Raw genomic sequence first — 17,007 nt, forward strand, 5'->3', positions numbered from 1 at the left:
GTAAACAGGACCTCCGCAGTTTGTAAGGCCGTAGGGAGACCGGGCAAAGGGAGGAGACGACAGGACTTAGAAAAATGATCCACAACGACCAGGATCGTGGTGTTACCCTGTGAAGGTGGAAGATCAGTTAAAGAATGCACCAACTGGTGTGACCACGGCCATTGTGGAACGGGTAAGGGTTGTAACTTACCTCTGTGCAGGTGTCTAGGAGCCTTGCACTGGGCGCACACTGAGCAGGAGGAAACGTAAATCCTCACGTCCTTAGCTAAAGTGGGCCACCAGTACCTCCCATCAAGACAGCGCACTGTCCGACCTATCCCAGGATGACCAGAGGAGGGTGACGTGTGGGCCCAATAGATCAGTCGGTCGCGGACAGCAGACGGAACATACAGACACCCAGCTGGACACTGAGGGAGAGAGGGCTCTGCACGTGATGCCCGCTCAATGTCCGCGTCCAGCTCCCACACTACCGGCACCACCAAACAAGAAGCTGGGTGTATGGGAGTGGGATCCATGGACCGCTCCTCTGTGTCATAACGTTCTGGGAGCCTGGTCTGTAAGAGAGGGTAAACACAAAATGAGTGAAAAACATGGCCCACCTTGCCTGACGAGGATTCAGTCTCCTCGCTTCCCGGATGTTCTCTAGATTGCGATGGTCAGTCCAGATGAGAAAAGGGTGTTTAGCCCCCTCAAGCCAATGTCTCCACGTCTTCAAGGCTTTTACGACAGCCAACAGCTCCCGGTCCCCCACATCTTAGTTTCGCTCCGCCGGGCTGAGCTTCTTCAAAAAGAAGGCACAGGGGCGGGGCTTCAGTGGCGTACCTGAGCGCTGAGAGAGCACTGCTCCTATCCCAGCTTCGAATGCGTCCACCTCCACTATGAATGGCAAAGAGGGATCCGGATGAGCCAACACAGGAACCAAGGTAAACAGAGCATTCAGGTGCCTAAAAGCCCTATTCGCCTCAGCCGACCACTGCAAGCGCACCGGGACCCCCTTTAGCAGTGAGGTAATGGGAGCAGCAACCTGACCAAAACCCAGGATTAACCTCCGGTAGTAGTTGGCAAACCCTAAGAATCGCTGCAACTACTTTACCATGGTGGGAGTCGGCCAATTACTCACGGCTGCAATGCGGTAGCTCTCCATCTCCACTCCTGACGTGGAAATCCGATGCCATAGGAAGGAGACAGATTGTTGGAAGAACAAGCATTTCTGCACTATGCGCACAAGGGACACATGCTCGGCACGTATAGCGTAGTATATCAGGATATCATCGATATACACCACTACACCCTGCCCGTGCAGTTCTCTGAAAATCTTGTCTACAAATGATTGGAAGACTGATGGAGCATTCATCAACCCATATGGCATGACGAGGTACTCATAATGACCTGAGGTGGTGCTAAATGCCGTCTTCCACTCGTCTCCCTTCCGAAAACGCACCAGATTGTACGCACTCCTGAGATCCAGTTTGGTGAAGAAGTGCGCCCAGTGCATTGACTCAATCGCTGTAGTGATAAGGTCTAGCGGGTAACTATCTCACCGTGATTTTATTGAGACCTCGATAATCAATGCACGGGCGCAAACCGCCATCCTTCTTCTTCACAAAAAATAAACTCGAGGAGACGGGTGAAATGGAGGGCTGAATGTACCCCTGACGCAGGGATTCGGAGACATACTGTATGTCTCCATAGCCACCGTCTCCGCTTGCGACAGGGGATACAAGTGACTCCTGGGAAATGCAGCGTCTACCAGGAGATCTATCGCACAATCCCGCCGTCGATGGGGTGGTAATTGAGTCGCCTTCTTTTTACAGAAGGCGAGAGCCAAATCGGCATATTCGGGGGGAATGCGCACGGTGGAGACCTGGTCAGGACTTTCCACCGTAGTAACACCAACGGAAACTCCTAAACACCTACCTGAGCACTCTCGTGACCACCCCACGAGAGCCCTCTGTGGCCAAGAAACAGTATGGTTATGACAAGCTAACCAGGGTAGGCCTCGCACCACAGAATACGCGGGAGAATCAATAAGGAAAATACTCATCTTTTCCTTGTGACCCCCCTGCGTTACCATACACAAAGGAGAAGTGGCCTCCCTGATAAACCCTGACCCTAATGGTCGACTATCTAAGGCATGAACAGGGAAAGGCATATCCACAGGAACAATGGGGATCCCTAAACTATGAGCTAAACTTTTATTAATGAAATTCCCAGCCGCGCCTGTATCTACTAGCGCCTTATACTGGGAATGCGGGGAAAATTCAGGAAAAGTGACAGAGACAAACATATGTGCAACAGAGAGCTCTGGATGAGAATGGTGCCTACTCGCCTGCGGTGACGCCAGAGTGCCCTGCCTCCTGCCTTGATTCCCAGAGGAACCAACCCGGCACCGACCAGCAGTGTGACCTCTGCGACCACATATGGTGCTCGAGCGGGAACCCCCTCCGGTCTCCCTGCACACCATCCCTCCCAACTCCATGGGTACAGGAGAGAGGGTGCGGGAGGATGGAACAACCAGACGCCGATCTAGACGTCCACGAGTAGCCAGCATGTTGTCCAGCCTGTTGGACATGCCCACCAGCTGGTCGAAGGTGAGGGTGGTGTCTCTACAGGCCAGCTCCCGACGGACGTCCTCGCGTAGACTACAGCGGTAATGGTCGATCAGGGCCCTGTCGCTCCATACAGCGCCGGCAGCCAGGGTCCTAAACTCCAGAGCAAACTCCTGTGCGCTCCTCGTCTCCTGCCTCAGATGGTGGAGGCGCTCACCTGCCGCTCTGCCTTCGGGTGGGTGGTCGAATACTGTCCTGAAATGGCGAGTGAACTCCTCAAAATGGTCCAACGCCGCATCCTCTTCTCCAAACACAGCGCTGCCCCACTCCAGGGCTTTCCCGGTGAGGCACGAAAAACTCCCTGTCTCTCCCAGCGGTCCATATTCTGGACAACGCGATCCATAGCAGCGCTCAGATTGTCAATCATCTCCGTGTGTTCCATGACGCGCTCCTCCACCTCCATGGCCGGGGTACCTTCTCCTGCTGACTTCATTTTTTGGTCCGAGATTCTGTCAGAGTCGTGTGTATAGGTGGCAGGGAAGTCAGGCTTAGGAGAATCAAACTGAGTGTAATGGAGTTATTAAATAACAATAAATGAAACATACTCCAAACACTAAATGTAACAATAAACAAAGTGGGTACGAGGACCCGTCGCGCACCAATACAAAAACAACACAACACTGAATAACGAACCATCTCTGACAAAGACATGAGGGAAAACAGAGGGTTAAATACATAACAGGTAATGAATGGGATTGAAACCAGGTGTGTAGGAAGACAAGACAAAACCAATGGAAAATGAAAAATGGATCAATGATGGCTAGAAGACCGGTGACGTCGACCGCCGAACACCGCCCGAACAAGGAGAGGCTTCGACTTCGGTAGAAGTCGTGACATTTCATTGTCTGCTTATATGCCCCCTTTATTTATCCTACGGTTCTGACTTGGTGTACAGGGAGAATACTGTAAGAACGACCCATGTTCTGAATTCTGTCGCTGTACATTTCAAAAGTGCTGAACAAATAGTTATATTGACTACGTCCATCCGAGCTCGCTCATTGCCTTAATCGAAATTACGGATGGCCTCTTATCCGCTCGTCGTCCCCCTATGCCATAGTTTGTACATCTCAATTGTCAGTAGAAACCAAAATATTTTTAAGCAAGTCAGCCATGTCAGCTATGTTTTTTTAAAAGGGAGTAAATGAGGCTGAGTTAACTGTTCTGCTGCCAGACAAGGCTCCGCTGACAGCCATGTGTAGTGGTTGTAAAGGTGTTGGGACTGCTGTTGGGACAGCTTCATGTAGGCCATCACAGTTTGTGGGCACTGTTTGTCACCGTTATAGTCCAATTGATGGATTGTTTTGTGTTGTGTTGTGTAATGGCTTTGCTGGCATGCATATAAAAAAAGACCTACCACTGACCAAATGTCTCTTTGTTTTCCAGTCTAACAGGAGTGCATCCTTCAGACTGTCCAGTGCATGGACATCTTAGGCCAGTGTGAGCTTGCCCCACCAAGATTTACATCCTAAAATCACCACTGCATACAAGTTTTGCTCAAAGTAGCCAACTAAAGTAATGTAGTTAACTTTATCATGGGCACAGTGGGAATTTAAATCTGTGAGGTTCAAATTATATCTTACCCCTGTGTCTTACTTGCTGAAGGCCCCAGTCATCCCTGCCTGTACATGACATTGTTGAAAAACAAGTGAACAAGGAATAAAGATCATACAAACAATAGGCTCCTAGAATAGGTTATATTACATTCAAGTTTTTCTCAAAGCAGCCAACTAAAGTAATTTAGTTCATGTAGATTCAATCACAAAGGCTAGTCTGAATTCACATTGTATTTTATCATGGGTACAGTGGGAATTTATATCTGGGATGTTTAAATGATGTCTTATCACCAGAGTGAGAGAGTACAGTACATCACCGCCAGCAGATCTCCCTGCTGAGGGTGTCGTTGATCATGCACGGCTTCTCGTGGGGTGAGCCCGATGTTCCGTATGTCACGCCTCATGTCTAAAACATGGGGAAAAGGGAACATAAAGTCAACATTTTGATGCATCTACAAATTCAATGTTTTACACAATATTGTATCATATTTGATGAGTTACTGACCTGTCCGTCCACAGGCTCGATGTGCTGTAGTCTCCAAATCAAATCAAAAATCGAATCAAATTATGTTTGTCACATACGCCGGGTGGCCATTTGATGAATTGTTCAGCAGTATTATGGCTTGGGGGTAAGAGCCTTTTGGACCTCGACTTGGCACTCTGGTACCGCTTGCCGTGCATTAGCAAAGGGAACAGTCTATGACTTGGGTGACTGGAGTCTTTGACAATTTTTGGGCCTTCCTCCGACACCGCCTGGTATAACTGGATGCTCGATTCACACTGGCCTAAGATGTCCATGTACCGGATGGTCTGAAGGATGCACTCCTGTTAGACTGGAAAACAAAGAGACATTTGGTCAGTGGTAGGTCTTTTTCAATGCTGTATCACCATCTTTATCTTGACAGAAAACGCATTGTTTATCATAACACAAACACAGCTTGGACAATATGACAAGTGGTCCCTCAACACCCAATCTTAAATCATTGGAACCATACACAAACATACTCTGCAGATAAATATACACATGAATTGTTGTATCACATTTGATGAGTTACTGACCTGTCTGTCCACAGGCTTGATCTGCTGTAGTCTCTACAACTGGACGCTTGCGCTCAGATCATACTGGTACAGGATGTCATCACACTGGCACAGGATATCCATGCACCGGATGGTCTGAGGAATGCACTGGTAGGTATTTTTCAATGCTGTATCATCATCTTTATCTGGACAGAAAATGCATTGTTTATCATAACACAAACCCACCTCGGACAACGTGGCAAGTGGTCCCTCAACATGTCTCAAAGTTTCTTCTTGTTTCCCAATCAACAGTCTGGATCTTCCTCGTCTGCCATGGTGGATGAGCTACCTTTTCTGGTAAAAAATAGGGCCATTTCTCTTTCCCAACGGAAAATAGCAGCTGCAGACCCAGACTGTTGTCATTGGGCTTCCAGTCCGCCCATCTGAAAGACAAAAAAAGTACATTTTACTAGCTAGCTAGGTTGATTACTAAAATGATAACATTTGTTTTTAAATACTATAATCAACAGACTTGACTATAGTCATTTTAAAATAGACTGGGCTTTGGTCTATCTGCAGATCTAAAATACTACTATGTGGATGGGACATTTCTGCTGGGATGGAGGAATTATCTGGAATGCTCAACTAGACGATCAGGACAGTCTAGGGTACCTTTTGCCAGAAGAGGTAAAGTATTGCAATGAGCTATATGGCTGTACTTATGATTCTAATTCTCAAGAGGAAAGTTAAACCCTCAGCCGTGAGGTCACTGAGGTGGACCAACAGTGGTAGGGGGATATTCTGAAAGGGACTGTCATGCAGAGATGGAACATAAGGATTTTGGGCAATGCCCAGCAGACCACAATTTGTATTAGCCCAGGTAACATTCTGGTCCTACATCTGTGTAATGTGATGTTTGTAAAGGCAAAATTTCCCTGCTGTGTCAGGCCATTTTTGGCACATTTTCTACTAGCCTAGTCTGAAAAGTATTAGCCTCGGGCTAGCTTCATTTCCATTGCTGCTGACATTTATAACTGACTTCACAGGTCATTTGATTAGTCATGTACAACAGATGCACTCATGGAACAAAACTGTTTCTGTGTTTTGTATGGGGAAAACATTGAGCCCACAAATCCTTTGTGAGCTAGCTAGCCAACTTTAGCTAATGTAGCTAACTAGCCAATCAAAGTGCCTTACTAGCCATCCCACCAGGTGATATCTAGCTAGCTAGCTAGTTAACATTAGCTCACTGTTCGTGTAGTTAGATTTTGTGGTGGTGACATGCTAGCTAACCACCTATCCTTGCCATTGGGCCGGTGTTGTGCCGAAAAGCTCCCACCTCCCAGAATTCTCCCCCTGCCCCCTTCACGTGAACGCGCACGCACTCAATTATTCATTGCTGCAACTTGCTTGCTAGTAGAGATTTCTGACCGCGTTAGCCTGCGTATCATTTTATTTTTTATGTTGGTTTGATCGCGGGGAGTTTACAATCTAACCAGGTATTTGTAGTTGTCCACATATGCTAAGTCAGAACTGTCCAGAGTAGTGATGCTGGACGGGCGGGCAGGTGCGAGCAGCGATCGGTTGAAGAGCATGCATTTAGTTTTACTTGCATTTAAGAGCATTGAAGCGTGTCTGGAAGTTAGTTAACACAGTGTCCAAAGAAGGGCCAGAAGTATACAGAATGGTGTCGTCTGCGTAGAGGTGGATCAGAGAATCACCAGCAGCAAGAGCGACATCATTGATGTATACAGAGAATAGAGTCGACCCAAGAATTGAACCCTGTGGCACCCCCATAGAGACTGCCAGAGGTCCGGACAACAGGCCCTCCGATTTGACACACTGAACTCTGTCTGAGAAGTAGTTGGTGAACCAGACGAGGCAGTCATTTGTGAAACCAAGGCTGATGACTCTGCCGATAAGAATGTGGTGATTGACATAGTCGAAAGTCTTGGCCAGGTCGCCCTCTGATGACTGTGACCACGCTTTCCGATGTGAGTAAGACCTTAACATTCACACGGCCAGTCTATCAAATAATTGGCATACACATTACTCTTACAGAATATCAACATGGGCAAGGATTTTGGACATTTTATCAAAGTCTCCTGGATGACAAATTGTTTTTAACGAAGACAGAAGTACACTATACAGTGCATTATTCTGAAAGTCTGAAAGTATTCAGATCCCTTCCCTTTTTCCACATTTTGTTCTCTTACAGCCTTACTCTAAAATGGATTAAATAAAAAAATATCTCATTAATCTACACATAATACCTCATATTGACAAAGCAAAAACAGAAATACCTTATTTGCATAAGTATTCAGATCCTTTGTTATGAGACTGAACTTTGGGCTCGGGTGCATCCTGTTTCCATTGATCATCCTTTAGATGTTTCTACAACTTGATTGGAGTCCACCTGTGGCCAATTCAGTTGATTGGACATGATTTGGAAAGGCACACACCCGTCAATATAAGGTCCCACAGTTGACAGTGCATGTCAGAGCAAAAACCAAGCCATGAGGTCAAAGGAATTGTCTGTAGAGCTCCGAGACAAGATTGTGTCGAGAGACAGGATTGTGTCGAGGCACAGATCTGGGGAAGGGTACCAAAATATTTCTGCATCATTGAAGGTCCCCAAGAACACAGTGGCCTCCATCATTCTTAAATGGAAGAAGTTTGGAACCACCAAGACTCTTCCTAGAGCTGGCCTCCTGACCAAACTGAGCAATCGAGGGATAAGGACCTTGGTCAGGGAAGTGACCAAGAACCCAATAGTCACTCTGACAGAGTTAATCTCTGCAGCAGTACACCAATCAAGCCTTTATGGTAGAGTGGCCAGACGGAAACTACTTCTCAGTAAAAGGCACATGACAGGCCACTTGGAGTTTGCCAAAAGGCACCTGAAGACTCTCAGACCATGAGAAAAAAGATTATCTGGTCTGATGAAACCAAGGTTGAACTCTGTGGCCTGAATGCCAAGCGTCACATCTGGAGGAAACCTGGCACCATCCCTACTGTGAAGAATGGTGGTGGCAGCATCATGCTGTGGGGATGTGTTTCAGCGGCAGGGACTGGAAGACTAGTCAGGATAGAAGGAAAAGGTTCGCCTTCCAACAGGACAATGACCCTAAGCACACAGCCAAGACAATACAGGAGTGGCTTTGGGACAAATCTCTGAATGTCCTTGAGTGGCCAAGCCAGAGCCCGGACTTGAAACCGATTGAACATCTTTGTAGCGACCTGAAAATAGCTGTGCAGCGACACTCCCCATCCAACCTGACTGAGCTTGAGAGGACCTGCAGAGAAGAATGGGAGAAACTCCCCAAATACAGGTTTGCCAAGCTTGTAGTGTCATACCCATGAAGACTCGAGGCTGTAATCGCTGCCAAAGGTGCTTCAACAAAGTACTGAGTAAAGGTTCTGAATACTTATGTAAATGTGATATTTCAGTTTTAAATGTTTTTTCTTTGTCATTATGGGGTATTGTGTGTAGATCGATAAGAAATAAAAAAAAATATTTAATCCATTTTAGAATAAGGCTGCAACGTAACAAAATGTGGAAAAAGTCAAGGGGTCTGAATACTTGTCTTGTCCGTTTATTCTGTTTATTGTGGCAGCACTATTTTACTGAGTCAAATGTCTTTTCATGCATATGTATTTAGTGAATAAAGGTGATTCTGATTTAACTGCCGAAAATTCTGTTATCAAAGTAATTTCCTTAATATGTGAAATTTCACGAATGTTTTAAAACTTTGTGTCCTGCTAAACACGCCTGTGGTCCACCCGTCCACCATGGCAACATGCACTCCCTGCACGTATTACTTTGTCATTGACAACCACAAAGTATTTCTGGCCAATAGTCACATCAAATAGAATTTGGCCTCACCCCTTCTTGTGCAGCTGGCAGCGAGCCAGTAGAAACCGTAAGTACTGTACACAATACACAAGTATATTTATCACCACGGTATTGGAGTATCGGGTCTCGGACCAACAGCCCCCGAGACAGCTTCTACCACAAGGCGATCAGACATCAGACTGTTGAACACCTAACCCTAGCTGTCTATCAGCTCAGACCTGCACCTTAGAGACTATTTGCACGGACTCCACACACACACACACACACACACACACACAACACACACACACACACACACACACACACACACACACACACACACACACACACACACACACACACACAATCGACACTGCTGTTCTATTTATATACTCGTTCAACTGCACGAGGGTCATTCCATGAAGAGTGCCTTTTGCCCCTTTGATATTTGAAGTAGAAATTGCCTACCAATATTGAATTTAAAGCCTCTTTTATGAAACGAAGTGTCCTTTAATATAGAACACATGGAGAATTAAATATGAATTATACTTGCTAAAGTGCCAAGATTCAGCATTTTGACATCCCTCAATGTACCCTCTGTGACTTCTAGGAAGATTTTAACTCACTTAATCCCAACATTTGTCCAAGTTTTCGCCAGAATTGTAAAGCAATACTTCTTACAAAAACAAGTAGTGATGAAGTCAATCTCTCGTCTACTTTGAGCCATGAGAGATTTACATGCATATTATTAATGTTAGAGCTCAGTGTACTTTTAAGGGCCAGCCATGCTGACCTGTTCTGAGCCAATTGCAATTTTCCTAAACCCTCTTTGTGGCACCTGACCGCATGACTGAACAGTAGTCCAGGTGTGACAAAACTAGGGCCTGTCGGACCTGACTTGTTGATAGTGCTGTTAAGAAGGCAGAGCATCGCTTTATTATGGACAGACTTCTCCCCATCTTTGTTACTGTTGCATCAACATGTTTTGACCATGACCGTTTACAATCCAGAGTTACTCCAAGCAGTTTAGTCACCACAACTTGCTCAATTTCCATATCATTCATTTTAAGATTTAGTTGAGGTTTAGGGTTTAGTGAATGATTAGTCCCAAATACAATGCTTTTAGTTTTTGAAATATTTATGACTAACTTATTTCTTGCCACCCATTCTGAAACTAACTGCTGCTCTTTAAGTGTTGCAGTAATTTAACTCGCTGTAGTAGCTGATCTGTAATGTAGCGCATCCTGAGTCATTGCAGACAGCCTTGGAGATGGCTTTGGAGAGGGAGCTGGTGTGGGCTGGGGCTTCAGCTGGGGCTTTGGTGGGGGTGCAGGGAGACACACCCTCTGTGCGAGCTGGGGGGCAGAGCAGCCCGGAGCCGGAAAAGCCTGCTTGGGTGGCCGAAATGACAAAACTCATTCGGGCTGTGTCGCTACAGGCGGCACGAAACACAAGCCCTGGTCCCAGGGTCTGCTGGGGTTGTGGCCAGCCAGGCCATCTGCGCCGAGATTGCCCCATGTCCCCCAGAGCTCAGGGAAACGGCTCGGGGTCCGCATAGACCGGGTAGTGCGGACCCCTGGCTTTCTATCCCAACCACCATCATCTTCAGGAGGAGCCCACCGGGACAGACGGGGAAGCAAGGCTCCACTTCCCCCAGAAGCAGACGAGGGCAAGCGGATGGAGCCTGTTGTTGTGGTGGGCCGGACCTGTGTTGGGGACTTTTGTCATGTCCCTGTCACTGTGGAGGGGGTGCCCTGCTCCGCCCTGGTGGACACTGGGTCCACAGTAACCCTGGTGAGGCCAGATATTGTGCCAGGTTGGACTCAGTGTGAGCCTACAACTGTGCAGCTCCGCACAGTCACAGGTGAGCTGGCACCCATGAAAGGGAAGGGAATAATGACTCTGACAGTAGGGGGCAGGACTGTGCGTCATCCTGTGTGGGTGGCGGCTGTGCAGGACCCTTGTATCCTGGGGTTGGACTTTCTTAGGAGCACAGGCTGCCAGTTAGACCTAAATAGGGGCACACTGAGCTTCCACGGAGGGACGGAAGTCACCATGGCCCCCCCTAATGTCACATTCACTCAACCCAACAAACCCTTTACTCCAACAGTTAAAGCAGCAGAGACTCATGGCTGCGCCCCTCCCCCACAGCTGTGTGTGACTTTTCCCCAGTCCCCCTGTCACCTACGGCGGTGTGTTACATTCCCCCAGCTACCTCCATGACACAGCCCTCTGTGAGCCCGGGCCGCACCCCCAGCCCAGCTACCCCAGATGGGAGAGGAGAGGACACTGTCTGCAGTGAGGGAGATATGGGGAGGAACTGTGTTGGTCTTGACCCCGAGCAGCAGGAACGGTTGTGGCAGTTGCTGTTTGATTTCAGAGACAGCTTTGCGTTGAGTGAGGAAGAGGTGGGTCAGACTCATCTGGTGCAGCATGAGATCGACACAGGTGATGCTCGACCCATCAAGATGCGTCCCCGCCGTATCCCGCTGGCACGCCAGGAGGCGGCAGACAAGGCTGTGTTGGAGATGCAGCGGGCAGACTTCATTGAGCCCTCAGACAGCCCCTGGGCGGCGCCAGTCGTCATGGTTCCGAAGAAGGGGGCAAGCTGAGGTTCTGTGCGGACTACAGGCGGCTGAATGAGGTAACCAGGAAGGACTCATACCCCATACCACGTATCGATGAGTCGCTGGACCTGGTTAGGGGTCCTCCTGGTTCTCCTCACTAGACCTCCGCAGTGGCTACTGGCAGGTGCCCTCTCCCCAGAGGCCAGAGCCAAAACTGCGTTCTCCACTAACAGAGGACACTGGCAGTTCAAGGTCCTGTGCTTTGGCCTGTGCAACGCTCCAGCTACTTTTGAGCGTTTGATGGACAGGGTGCTGGATGGCATCCCCGACAGCAGTGTCTGGTATACCTCGATGACATCCTGGCCCATGGCAGCTCCTTCCAGTCAGCCCTGGGGCGCTACGGCGTGTGCTGGAGAGGGTGGCTGCCGCAGGTCTGAAGCTCCACCCGAGAAGTGCCACTTCATGAGGAGAGAGGTGTCCTTCTTGGGCCACCGAGTGGGGAAGGAGGGGATCAGCACCATGGAGGACAAGGTAGGGGCTGTCAGAGACTGGCCCACCCCCACCGACCAGCGTCAGCTGAAGAGCTTCCTGGGCCTGGCCTCGTACTACAGGAGGTTTGTACGGGGCTTCTCAAGCGTTGCTGCTCCACTGAACCGCCTGCTGCTGAAGGACAAGGCTTTCACTTGGACAGTGGAGTGTGAGGAGGCGTTCAACACCCTCAAACGTGCACTGATCGAGGCCCCCGTGCTCGCCCCCCCTGACCTCACCTTGCCCTTTATCCTGGACACAGACGCGAGCAATGTGGGCATGGGTGGGGTGCTGGCCCAGGTGGGGCCAGAGGGGGAGAGAGTGGTGGCGTACTTCAGCAAAACATTTGACAAACATGAGCGCCGCTACTGTGTCACCCGGCGGGAGCTCTTGGCTGTTGTGGCTTCCGTCAAACACTTCAAGTACTACCTGGGTGGTCTGCCCTTTACTGTAAGGACTGACCACTCTGCTCTCCAGTGGCTCATGTCTTTCAGAGAGCCAGAGGGGCAGGTGGCACGCTGGTTGGAGGAGCTTCAGCCGTATGACTTCACGGTGGTGCACAGGGCAGGGGCACGCCACTCCAACGCCGACGCCATGTCCCGTCGGCCCTGTACTGCAGACGGCTGCCGCCACTGTGAACGGAGAGAGGGACGGGAGAGAGAGCTGCGGGCAGAGGAGGGTGTCTGTGCCACAGTGTGTCGGGCGAGCGGGCCTGTCTGCTGTGAGCTGCAGACTGTCGACGTGGCTGAATGGCGGCAGCAGCAGGGACGGGACACAGACCTACAGCCAGTGCTACAGTGGGTAGAGGCGCAGGTGAGGCCACCATGGGAAGAGGTGACAGCGCTCTCACTCGCGACCAAAGGGTTGTGGTCGAAGTTTGAGAGACTGCGGCTGGCTGATGGCGTGCTACAGCGGGCATGGAAGGAGTCAGCTACGGGAGAGGAGAGGTGGCAGGTGGTGGTCCCAAAAGCATTGCGGGAGGCTGTGCTCCAGAGTACTCATGGGGGGGTGGGGACTGGACACTTTGGGGTCACAAAAACACTGCGCCGTCTCCGTCAGGGCTTCTACTGGGGGAAGCACAAGAGGGATGTGGAGGACTTTTGTCGCCGCTGTGACAACTGCACAGCGAGAAAGGGCCCTCCAGGCCGCTCTCATGCTCAGCTCCAACAGTTCCCAGTGGGGGCTCCCATGGAGAGGGTGGGAGTGGATGTAGTTGGGCCGTTCCCCACCACAGACAGTGGAAACCGCTGGGTGCTCACGGCCATGGACTATTTCACAAAATGGCCCGAGGCCTATGCTCTGCCTGACCAGGAGGCAGAGACCATCGTCGACGCCCTGACAGCGGGGATGTTCAGCAGGTTTGGAGCTGCAGAGTCCATCCACAGCGACCAAGGCAGAAACTTTGAGTCCCGTGTGTTCGCCACCATGTGTGAGAGGCTGGGTATGCACAAGACCCGCACTACTCCTCTCCATCCTCAAAGTGATGGCCTTGTGGAGCGCTTCAACAAAACGCTTGGACAGCAGCTGGCCATCGTCTCTTCCAAACACCAGCGTGACTGGGACAAGCACCTGCCTATGGTCCTCATGGCATGCCGCTCCGCTGTCCAAGACTCCACCTCCTGCACGCCTGCCCTCCTCATGCTGGGGAGAGAGATCCGCACCCCTGCGGAGATGGCGTTTGGTCGGCCCCTGGATAGCCCTCATGTTCCTCCGGGGCCGGAGTATGCCCGGAGACTCCAGGACCGCCTGGAGACAGCCCACACCTTCGCCAGAGAGCAGCTGGTGAATGCAGGTGTGAGGCAGAAAAGGAACTATGACGTGCACACCCGGGGAAGGCACTTTGTGGCTGGGGAGCTGGTCTGGGTCTACAGCTCCCGAAGGAAAAAAGGCAGATGCCCCAAGTTGGACAGTCACTGGGTGGGACCCTGCAGTGTCCTGAGAGGGTAGGGGAGGTTGTGTACCGGGTGCAGCTTCCTCCCAGGGGGGAGAAAGGTGGCACTGCACCGGGACAGGTTAGCCCCATACAGAGGGGCCTCTTCTCCCCAAACCCCAGGAACCCCCACAATTCCCTCTCTGGCAATGACATTCTCCAGGCACCCACCCTCAGGTGCCGCAGACAAGGCTCCAGACAGCCCACTCCCCTGTCTCCCCCTGTGTCACCGCGTGGTTCCCCAGAGCCACGGACTGTATTACCCGTTCCGCTTCCTTGTCCCCCATATCCCTGCCTTCATCCCCTGGTTCCCAGAGGGGCACTCTGCGACCATCACGGCCACGCAGGCAAAGGAGACCTCCGGGTCGCTTCAGAGACTTTGTTTGTTCCCTCGGGGACGAGGGACTTTGTGGTGGGGGGGCTGTGTAGCGACCCGCACAGACAGCTGTGTGTTATGTGTTAGGCTAGGAGGTGGTTGTGTTGTACTGACCAGTACCCGGTGTTCGCGGGGTCCGACATGTCAATCAACCTGCTATCTGCCAATCACGGGAATGCCTGGAATGTTCTGATGCCGGGCATCCTGGTGGTTGGCGGAGTGGCGTGGAGGGGGGTTGGGCAGGGGGGTGGAGCATTGGAAGTTAAGACCAGGTTCAGCCTCTTTGTTCTCTCTCTCTTACGTCTGGGCTTCACAAGAGAAGGTCGCGATTGGCTTGTGGGTTATCTGTCATCTATTTGGCGTGTGCTACGGCCCAAACAGTAGCCTGTGTAAAGTTGGTTTAATAAACCGTCAATTCGCAAACTCAAGCCTCTGTCTGGACAATTGTTCATTTATGATCTAGTCAGGTCATTACAATACTGTATGTGGTTTGTGTAAATTCTGCGTCTATATATCCTGTCTCTATATTCTGTTTATTGTGTGCATGTTCTTTTTTATTGTGGCAGCACCATTTAACAGTCAAATTTCTTTACATTCACATGTATCTGGCGAATAAAGGTGATTCTGATTTAACTTCCATAAATTCTGTTATCCAGGTAAATTACCACCTTCCATCTTGGTTATGAACGCAGCATTAGTGAGCCACGTGGTGAAAGTCCAAATTAAAAACAACTGTTAGTGTTAAAAGTGGATCTCAAGTAAGTGGCCACAAATGAAAGGGGTTGTTATCGCAATATTTACCTGAAGTTTTCTTCTCTAAGGTTATCGACTTTTCAAAAGACTGCAATGCATGATTCTGCAGCTAAACTTTCTAGCCCAAGTCTAGCTACGGTAGTTAGCCCCATGAAAGGGTCGGTCCCTGGCGGCAACAAGTTAGTAATCTTCCAGCGAAGTAAACCTACCACCACTGGTGTTATGGACGTCTTCGTCTGTTGTGTTGGCATGGTAAGGTCAAAACTAAAATATTATTGCTTCTTGAACCCCCTATGAAATATTGTATATATTCAAATCCGTTTCTGTACGCTGCAAGTCTTCGGAAGGTAGCGTGGCCGAGTGGTCTAAGGCGCTGGATTTAGGCTCCAGTCATTTCGATGGCGTGGGTTCGAATCCCACCGCTGCCATATCTTTTTGATTAAACGTCTTAATTATCTCTACACTACACAGAACAATGTATTAGGAGTAGGGCTGTCAAACAATATACAAAAAATTAAGAGTTAGTTGCAGGATTTGCTGTGATTAATCACAATTCATTTTCTCAAATTGAACTGTAAATTAAGATTTTTTTATACAAAAAGCATTACAAGAATATTGAAGTCTAAATTGATAAAGCACTCACGTCTAAATATCAAAATGTTTTGAAATCGCATTGTTGTTTTCATCGCTTATGTATTTTGGATACTTTCAGTGTATTTTGAACGCTTTCAGACAATACAATTAAAACAAATGAGTGCATTAAAATTGACTACAGCTCAGTGTTCAACACCATAGTTTTCTCAAAGCTCATCACTAAGCTAAGGACCCTGGGACTAAACACTGCAACTGAATCCTGGACTTCCTGATGGGGCGCCCCAAGGTGGTAAGGGTAGGCAACAACCCATATGCCACGCTAATCCTCAACACTGTGGCCCCTCAGGGGTGTGTACTTAGTCCCCTCCTGTACCCCCTGTTCACCAACGACTGCATGGCCGAACACGACTCCAACATCATCATTAAGTTTCCTGACGACACAACAGTGGTAGTCCTGATCACCGACAACGACGAGACAGCCTATAGGGAGGAGGTCAGAGACCAGGCAGTGTGGTGCCAGGAAAAACAACCTTTCCCTCAATGTGAGCAAGACAAAGGAGCTGATCGTGGACTATATGAAAAGGAGGGCCGAACAGACCCCATTACCATTGACGGGGCTGTAGTGGAGCAGGTTGAGAGTTTCAAGTTCCTTGGTGTCCACATCACCAACTAACTATCATGGTCCAAACACATCAAGACAGTTGTGAAGAGGGTACGACAACACATTTGCAGGAGACTGAAAGATTCGGCATGGGTCCCCAGATCCTCAAAAAGTTTGGTTGCATCACCACCTGGTATGACAACTGCTCAGCATCCGACCATAAGGCGCTACAGGTGGTAGTGCGTACGGTCCAGTACATCACTGGGGTCAAGCTTCCTGCTGTCCAAGACCTATATACTAGGCGGGGTCGGAGGAAGACCCAAAAAATTGTCAAAGACTCCAGTCACCCAAGTCATAGCCTGTCCCCCCCCCCCATTTGTTTTTTTGTTTTTACACTGCTGCTACTCTCTGTTTATTGTCTAAGCAGTCACTTTACCCCTACCAACATGTACAATTTTTTAAAATGTAACCTTTATTTGACTAGGCAAGTCAGTTAAGAACAAATTATTATTTACAATGACGGCCTACCAAAAGGCCTGCTGGGACGGGGGCTGGGATTACATTTTTATTTTATAGGACAAAACACATCACAACACTACATAAAGAGAGACCTAAGACAACACAGCATGGTAACAACACAACAT

At 49.3% G+C, this 17,007-nt stretch overlaps 1 non-coding gene across 1 annotated transcript; it reads left to right on the plus strand.

Moving 5' to 3' along the window:
- The first annotated feature begins 15,514 nt into the window (after positions 1-15,514).
- trnal-uag (transfer RNA leucine (anticodon UAG)) lies at positions 15,515-15,596 on the plus strand. Its single transcript has one exon. It is a non-coding gene; the product is annotated as a tRNA-Leu (tRNA).
- The last annotated feature ends 1,411 nt before the right edge of the window (positions 15,597-17,007 follow it).

Source organism: Oncorhynchus nerka, linkage group LG16 (genome assembly GCF_034236695.1).
Source record: "Oncorhynchus nerka isolate Pitt River linkage group LG16, Oner_Uvic_2.0, whole genome shotgun sequence".
Taxonomy (NCBI): Eukaryota; Metazoa; Chordata; class Actinopteri; order Salmoniformes; family Salmonidae; genus Oncorhynchus; species Oncorhynchus nerka.